An 8177-nucleotide genomic window follows, 5' to 3' on the forward strand; every position below is an offset into this window, starting at 1 on the left:
TTCTGTGTGCTCCTCTATACTCCTGGTCATCTTCAACACCCTTAACATAATTGCTCAGTTAGTGCCTGTTAAGTGAATGGAATGAATGAATGAATGAATACACCCAAGACAATCAGAACTGGGAAGAGAGGTAAAAAAATTGATGGTGAGAACAGTAAATTTGATCCCCAGGCGTACTATGTTTGGCCTTCATGGTCTTTAAAAAGTAGAATTAGAAACATTTAAAATATAGAAAGACATAGTAAGTAATCTTATGGTTACTGAAGGGGAAGGGGATGGGAAGGGATAGATTTAGAAGTTTGAGATTTACAAATGTTAGCTACTATAAATAAAATAGATTAAAAAAACAAATTTCTTCTGTATGGCACAGGGAACTATATTCAATATCTTGTAATAACCTTTAATTAAAAGAATATAAAAATGAATATATGTATGCATATGCATATATATGCAGCACGGGGACATTGTGATGTACACTAGAAATTGGCACATTATAACTGACCATAGTTTAATTATATATATATTTGGGACTTCACATAAAAGAAAAACTAGATTTCTGGCTTCTCTTTAAAAATTAGCAGCTCTGATACCAGTAAGCCTTTACTCTTGCCGGGCTACAGGTTCCTGGATCCAGACAGTGGCTGTTCCCCTAAAATAGGCAGCATGTGGTACACGCAGCCCTGACTGCCTAACTCATTTCTATCAGCTGCCAGGTCCTTCTCAGACTGTGAGTTTACTTCCAGTTTTTATTCTCTAAACTAGAATGGCAGAGATTTGTACCACACTTTGGTTCCCTTACAAGATTTTCTCATAGCTTAAAACAAGTTGGATGGAGCCCTAAAACTATCCAGGGTTTTGCCTCTCTTTAATGAAAGGATAAGGACCCTTGAGTTAGTTACAGGGGTTCTCAGGCTAGGTTCTGTTGGAATTTTGAGTTGGAAGGTGTTTGTTGTGGGGGTTGTCCTGTGCTTTGTTGAACATAGAGTAGCCTCTGTGGCCTCCACCAACTAAATACTCTCCACTCTAGAGTGACAACTAAGATGCCTTCAGGCATTGGCAAATATAGCCCAGGGATGAGGTGGAAGGTGGGGGGGAGGGGAACCACTGAGTTAGGTATTTGAGAACCACTGAGTTAGGTATCAAACCTGAGTAGAACAGATACATAAACTCAAAGGTGGTGCCGGATTTACATCAGAGAGGTATTGGTTAACTTGCAGATTGGAATTGGCTATAACTTTGTCACTATACCCAGGTTCCAGATTTAGTTTCTGGCAACAGATCACTGATTTTACTATATTATTTCAAACTTTAGTTACTGAAGCTTGAGTGGAATGATAATGCTAGGATTTTCTAAAACCATTGATTTTTCTTCTTTTAATTAAAATATTGTCAATTATAATGTGTCAATTTCTGGTGTGCAGCATAATGTCCCAGTCATGCATATACATACACATATTTGTTTTCATAATATTTTTCTTTAAAGGTTATTACAAGATATTAAATATGGTTCCTGTGCTATACATAAGAAATTTGTTTTTATCTATTTTTATGTATATTAGTTAATATTTTCAAATCTCAAACTTCCAAATTTATCCTTCCCCACCACCTCCCCCCAGTAACTGTGAGATTGTGTGAGATTGTTTACTATGTCTCTGAGTCTGTTTCTGTAAAACCGCTGATTTTTGATGGAGCCTCTATGGACAAGGAAGTATAGTAAACAAAGTGATGTTATAAAATGCAACATTCTGCTCATAGTAGTATCTGGATAGCAGTCGTACGCTATTACTTCATCCTGTTTTCTACTCACATGTTGTTCCTGATGAATTATTTTTAAAGTATGACTAAATTATTCATGACACAGGATCACCATTATTTACCCAATTGAGGTTTACCACTAACATTCCAATATGGATTTTCCTTTTGACTAGGGGACTTCAATAAAGCTTCTAAGAATAGAAATATATGCCTAGAATTAAGTAATTCATGTGGGGCACACCATAATGGTGGGGGAGCTGTACAAAGTGATTAAACCTTTAAATCTTAAGGGAATCTTTAATAACAGTAAATTGGATAAAACATTATTTATCATAGTTACATATACAGTTAAATTTTATGTACACCTCTCAGCTAGAATATCTCAAAACATTCAAGCAGATTAAGCTGCCAGACCATAACAAATTTCTCCCACAAGTTATCTGCCTCATGTATTTCATTTAAATAAAAATTAGGTAATACTAGACAACAATAAAAGTACAAAAGCATAAAATTGTACATCATGTAAATTTTATTCTCAAAGAATCAGAAGAATAAATTCCATACCAGAAACCTCTCAGTAATTTTAATCTCTCCTTACTTTTCTTACACTTTCTCTGCATCCCTTCTTTCTGTCGATGAAGGGTATCTTCTATTGCCCGTACTCTGATGTCTTATCCAGTGTCAATTTAAATGACTCGAGTGATGACTTCAAGTACAGTACAATCCTTCCTTTGGGAAGCTACTCCTTTGACTAATACTAAGTGGTTTACTATCGGTATGTTAATTAACTGCTTCACTCAGCATGGGCTATTTATATACAATGTACCCTTCATCCATGAATTGACATATGAGAAACAGTTCATGATGAAATTTGGGAATTTTTTGACATACTAGGTTTTGGTGCCTACATTAAAATGTATGCTTTTCTTTTCTAGCTATGTTTCTTTTAGCACTGAAAGTTGACCACAACTTTTACTATTTTGATGTACAGTTTATCAAGTCAAAATGAGAAAAAGAAAAAAAAAAAAACCTTCTCTCTAAATATACGTTTTAACAAGGAGGCCCAGGTTTCTCTTTGGAAGGCTAGCTACACCAATGAAGAGCAACATTATCATTGATTTTTTTATTTTTAAGAGTTGGAAAAGAGAGTAATCATCATGGAAGCCAGAGAAGGCACAAAAAATTTGGGCAGAAATTATAAAAAGTTTGTTCTTAAAAGTGATTGTTGGAGCAGTGTGAAGAAGAGGCGAGAGCGACCCCTGGACCGACCAAAGCCCGCGCGCCACTGCGTCCCCGCGTCCAGTGTCTACGTCCCACCGCCGTCGCCAGCATGCCCGAGAGAAAGGCTGAAGGGGATGCTAAAGGAGATAAAGCCAAGGTGAAGGATGAACCACAGAGAAGATCGGCAAGGTTATCTGCTAAACCTGCTCCTCCAAAGCCAGAGCCCAAGCCTAAAAAGGCCCCTGCAAAAAAGGGAGAGAAGGTACCCAAAGGGAAAAAGGGGAAAGCTGATGCTGACAAGGATGGGACTAATTCTGCAGAAAATGGAGATGCCAAAACAGACCAGGCACAGAAAGCTGAAGGTGCTGGAGATGCCAAGTGAAGTATGTGCATTTTTGATAACTGTGTACTTCTGGTGACTGTACAGTTTGAAATACTATTTTTTATCAAGTTTTATAAAAATGCAGAATTTTCTTCTACTTTTTTTTTAAGCTATGTTGTTAGCACACAGAACACTTCATTGTTGTTTTTTGGAGAAGGGCACTTGTCGCTAATAGAATGTCTCCAAAGCTGGATTGATTGCTGGGGGAAAAACACCTCTCCTGTCTAGTTTTGAGAGACTTCCTCTTGGTTCCCAGGAAGGAGGGATTCCTTGATGTTGACACACATTAGCTATCTTGGCACACACGCCTTATGGTGTGGAAAAACTAAAATTAGTTTTTATGTCCTCTTCTCCCACTCCTTCAGCATAGACTTGACTCCCTTAAACCCAGAGACCTGTTGGGACTGGATCCCAAAAATTGGTTACCAGTAATGTCGGGCAATCTGGACTTACCGTGTCACCATTGAGATGGCATCCCTCAAAAGAGCAGCAGTTCCTTTTTTAGATTGTGGATCTTCAGACTGATAATTCTGCCATTTTCATTTCATTTCCTGAAAGTCAGGGTCGGCTTGTGAAAAGTCGTTAAACAACATGCTAAATGTGAAATGTCAACCCGCACTCTAAACTTTCCCTGTTCAGAGCATCACATGAAGACTTCATTGGGTTTTATAGTGGCTTTCTGATTTTGGTAGTCCATTGAAAAAGGGAGTTTGAAAGTTGTTGTATACTGTTAATGATTGTCTGCCCATGTCCTGCCTGAAATACCATGATTGTTTGTGAAAAATATCTTTAATAAAGCTGGATACAGTTTCAAAAAAAAGTGATTGTTTCCTCTGCCTAAGCATATCAATAGGTAGATCCTAAGACCTACATTCACTTCAAAAACCAGCAGAAAAGAGGAAAGAGGTTTAATATTGAAAGCTGATAATGATTTTGATCAATAACCTCAACACGTCCTCAGACCTTCAATCATTCAAGTCAATTCTTCCAATAGTTTCCCCACAAATCACAGGCCTTGCTTATTCTACTTTAGAAACAAGCTTTCTTTTTTTGTTAATTGACGTACAGTCAGTTACAATGTGTCAATTTCTCATGTACAGCACAATGTCCCAGTCATGCATATACATACATATATTTGTTTTCATATTCTTTTTCATTGAGGGTTATTACAAGATATTGAATATAGTTCCCTGTGCTATACAGAAGAAATTTGTTTTTTAATCTATTTTTACATATAGTGGCTAACATTTGCAAATCTGAAACTCCAGAATTATCCCTTTCCAGCCTCTCTCCCCCAGTAACCATAAGATTGTTTACTACGTCTGGAGTCTGTTTCTGTTTTGTAGATGAGTTCATTAGTGTCCTCTCTTTTCCTTTTTTTTTAGGTTCCATATATGAGTGATATCATATGGTATTTTTCTTTCTCTTTCTGGCTTAGAATGACGATCTCTAGGTCCATCCATGTTGCTGCGCTATTTTATTCTTTTTTTATGGCTGAGTAATATTCTATTGTATTCTTTTAGGCTTTCTCTTAGAAAGTCTTAACTAGAAATCAATTCCAAATCTTGGTGAGCCCTGCTGTGACAATGAATGCAGAACTACCCAGACAGCCTCAATATTTTTTGTTTACAAATATGAAACTGAGCATATAACATGCATTTTCATAACTACTTTCTATTTAACTCTAAACATTAGATTTAATGATACAAGCCATTCTGATGCATTGTAATATGGCTTATTTTTAAAAACAAAGCACTGAAGAGGGAGTTCATTGTCTTTAATAAAAATTACTGTAGAAAAAACCAACTAAGGTATTTTTCTAAAGGACCAAATTATTAAATCTCAATGTCATCTTAATTTCAAATTTTTGTTGCTACATATATGCCCTTAGATGCTTAAAATTGTGCAACCAGTCTCTGCACTAGACTAGAGAAGGCCATGCCACGTGATAAAAGTAGCGTCTGCTTAAACCAGGGGAAGGTGGGGAGGATTCTGGATCTGAGAAGAGAGACCAACCTGAACCCAAGCTCCTAAAGATGTGAGGAGATGGTCTGGCAGGCTCCACATTGGGTAGCAGGGGTCTCAGTCTGGACTGTGGAGAGAAGACTAACAATAAGAAGAAGAAGCCACTGAGGGACCACCTGCCCATTGGAGCTGAAAGCATGATGACTGTCTTTACATTTGCCTCAATAACTAACATCAGATTAAACCACTGAAGAACCCCTTTGACAACCAGCCTCACATCTCAGCTCCAACCACCTTAAATTCAACTTTGACTAAGATCAATTTAAGCAGCCTTTCTATATGAGGAAAGTAGCACCATACAAATGCAATTTCTGGAAGAAAGGTCAAGGATCTGTCAGTCCACTTCATTACAGACCCAGCCTGGGAAGGAAAATGGTGTGTTAGCAAACGAACTTACACATAATTACACTGGACACTTTTATGCCACCATCAGGCCTTTTGTAAGGCTTTATAAACTGATCTTAATTTTGTTATACTGACCCCTAAAGGCACTTCCTATTGTAAAATAGTCTATTAAGAACTGGTCTATATTTTGGAAAGCAATAATATTAAGTTCATTATGGCTTTTTGCAATCCAGGCACTAATTTAGTTTGTGTAATCCTCTTAAGATTTTAATGGGTAAAAGCTATTTTAAGATTTTTGCAGCGAACTGTGTAGGTATGCTTACAAAGGTACTTCTCTTTCAGACCTTTTAAAATATATATGAGATATTTAGGTTAAATTGATTCATGTTAAAAATGTAGCACCTCCAGTCAGAAAGCCTTAATAAGACAGACTTCTGTATAAGGTAGTATTATTGCCCAATTTTGGTACCAAAATCTTAACTTTAAAAGCCAAGCATGGCCTATATGTTATAAGTACATAATAACATTATTATTGTCATTACTATTATTATGAAAGCAAGTTATTTTCATTGTGGAAAAATAAGTAAAAACAAATAAAACCAAAGAAAAAAGGTTAAAATCATTATCCTTATAATGGAGCAGGGCTTAATATTTGGGAGAGCCAGAGGGCTGTGGGAAACAGAGACTCACTCTTAAAGGGCACACAGAAACTCTCACATGTTCTGGGGCCCAGGATAGAAGCAGTAATTTGAAAAAAGCCTGGGTCTGATGCACCTGCTGCTCTTGGAGAGCCCCCTAGAGAGGCAGAAGGCAACTGGAGCTCACCCTGGGAACATAGGCACCCACTCAGCCATTTTTGGGAGCTTGGTTCTACCATGTGAACACTGGTGCTGGTGTGCACCATTTTAGAGTCCTCCCTCTAGTTGTAAAACTGTCACTGGTTGTAGATGACATGACACTATACATAAAAAATCCAAAAGATGCCACCAGAAAACTATTAGAGCTCATCACTGAATTTGGTAAAGTTGCAGTATACAAAAATTGTTGAATTTCTATTCATTAACAACAAACTATCAGAAAGAGAAACTAAGAGAAGTAACCCACTGACAATTGCATCAAAAAGAATAAAATACCTAGGAATAAATATAAGGAAGTAAAAGACCTGTATGCTGAAAACTATAAGAAAGTGTTGAAAGAAATTGAATGACACAAACAGATGGAAACTTATACTATGTTCACTGATTAGAAGAAGTAATAATATTAAAATCACCATACTACCAAAGTCAATCTACAGATTCAATACATTTTTCACAGAACTAGGATAAATAATTCTCAAACTTGTATGGAAACACAGAGACCTTGAATAGACAAAACAATCTTGAGAAAGAAGAATAAAACTGGAGATACCATGCTCCCTGATTTTAAACTATACTATAAAGCTATATCAAAACAGTATGGTACTGGCACAAAAATGCCACATGGATCATTAGAACAGAACAGAGAACCCAGGAATGAAACCACACTTATATGGGCAATTAATCTATGACAAAGAAGGCAAAAATATACAATGGGGAAAAGAGAGTAATGTTGGGAAAACTGGACAGCTATATGCAAAATAATCAAAGTGTACTAACCTCTTACACTATACACACATACAAATTCAAAATGGATTAAAGACTTAAATGTAAGACCTAAAACCACAAACCTTCCAGAAGAAAACAGGTAGTCCACTCTTTGACATCAGTTTTAGTAATATTTTTTGTATGTCTCTTCAGGCAAGGAAAAAAAAGCAAAAATTAAAAAATGGAATGACAAGCTAAAAAGCTTTTGCACAGAATAAAAAAAACTATCAAAAAATGAAAAGGCTATCTACTGAATAGGAGAAGATATTTGCAAATAATATATTGGATAAGGGATTAGTATTTAAAATATAGAAATAACTTATACAACTGTGCATCAGAAAGAAAACCCTGATTATAAAATGGGCAAAGGATCTGAATAGAAAGTTTTCCTAAGATGACATACAGTTGGCCAACAGACTCATGAAACTATGCTCAACATCACTAACCGTCAGTGAAATGTAAATCAAAATGAGAAATCACCTCACACCTGTCACAATGGCTATTATCATAAAGACAACAAATAACAAGTGTTGGTGAGGATGTGGAGAAAAGGGAACCCTAGTGCACTGTTGGTGGTCATGTAATTTGGTGAGACAAGTGTGGAAAACAGTACAGAGATTCCTCAAAAAATTAAAAATAGAACTACCATATGATCCAGCAATTTCACACCTGGATATTACTCAAAGAAAACAAAAAACACTAATTCAAAAAGATATATACACCACTATATTTATTGCAGTATTATTTAGAATAGCCATGATACGGAAGAAAGCAACATGTCCATCAATAGATGAATGGATGAAAAAGATGTGGTATGTATATACAAT

General features: G+C 36.3%; 1 pseudogene; it reads left to right on the forward strand.

Moving 5' to 3' along the window:
* The first annotated feature begins 2963 nt into the window (after positions 1 to 2963).
* LOC105083647 (non-histone chromosomal protein HMG-17 pseudogene) lies at positions 2964 to 3455 on the forward strand (annotated as a pseudogene).
* The last annotated feature ends 4722 nt before the right edge of the window (positions 3456 to 8177 follow it).

This window comes from Camelus bactrianus, chromosome 14 (genome assembly GCF_048773025.1).
Source record: "Camelus bactrianus isolate YW-2024 breed Bactrian camel chromosome 14, ASM4877302v1, whole genome shotgun sequence".
In the NCBI taxonomy this organism is placed as follows: Eukaryota; Metazoa; Chordata; class Mammalia; order Artiodactyla; family Camelidae; genus Camelus; species Camelus bactrianus.